This window comes from Penaeus monodon, chromosome 24 (assembly GCF_015228065.2).
Source record: "Penaeus monodon isolate SGIC_2016 chromosome 24, NSTDA_Pmon_1, whole genome shotgun sequence".
In the NCBI taxonomy this organism is placed as follows: domain Eukaryota; kingdom Metazoa; phylum Arthropoda; class Malacostraca; order Decapoda; family Penaeidae; genus Penaeus; species Penaeus monodon.
In genome coordinates, this window is record NC_051409.1 from 4189149 (window position 1) to 4189676 (window position 528).

The following is a 528-nucleotide window of genomic DNA, read 5'->3' on the forward strand; positions in this document are numbered from 1 at the left end:
ACTCGTCCTTAAGTTAAAAATAGTAATGAATCTCGTTCAAGTTTTTTTTTCTGATTTCATGTTATTTTTTTAAGTGCATCATCTCGCGACCTCCTCCGTGTTTCCGACCTCCCCGCCAGCCTCCCAATTACTTGATGTAATAAAAGAAAAAGATAAATCCCTTCCGATTTTTATCAGATCTGGGCCGATACTCTGTCAATCACGCGGCTGGGGATGTGAGACAACAAGCCACGCCCACGTATCAGACCCCTGCCAATCAGTAGCACGGTTCGTCAGATAGGAACGCCCACTTCACACTTCCCTACCCAATCATCAGCACGATATCCTACCCGCCCTCTCGTGCAACTACCAATCACAGCCGTCACTTGCTCTTCAAACGCGAATCGTGCTCGGTCGCAAGTGCTGTTCTTGGCGACGGCCGTTGCGAGGAAGTCTCCGGAGGGGACGCTCGGCCGAAGCTCCGATGGAAGAGGAATCGAGAGGAAAACCGAATAACGAGGAGATAAAAGAGAGAATATTCGCTTACAC

At 48.9% G+C, this 528-nt stretch overlaps 1 protein-coding gene across 1 annotated transcript in view; it reads right to left on the bottom strand.

Annotated features, from left to right (window-relative positions):
- The window catches only part of LOC119588809 (uncharacterized protein DKFZp434B061-like), a 58268-nt gene that overhangs the window by 592 nt on the left and 57148 nt on the right, over positions 1-528 (bottom strand). The gene's annotated exons all lie outside the window — the stretch shown is intronic.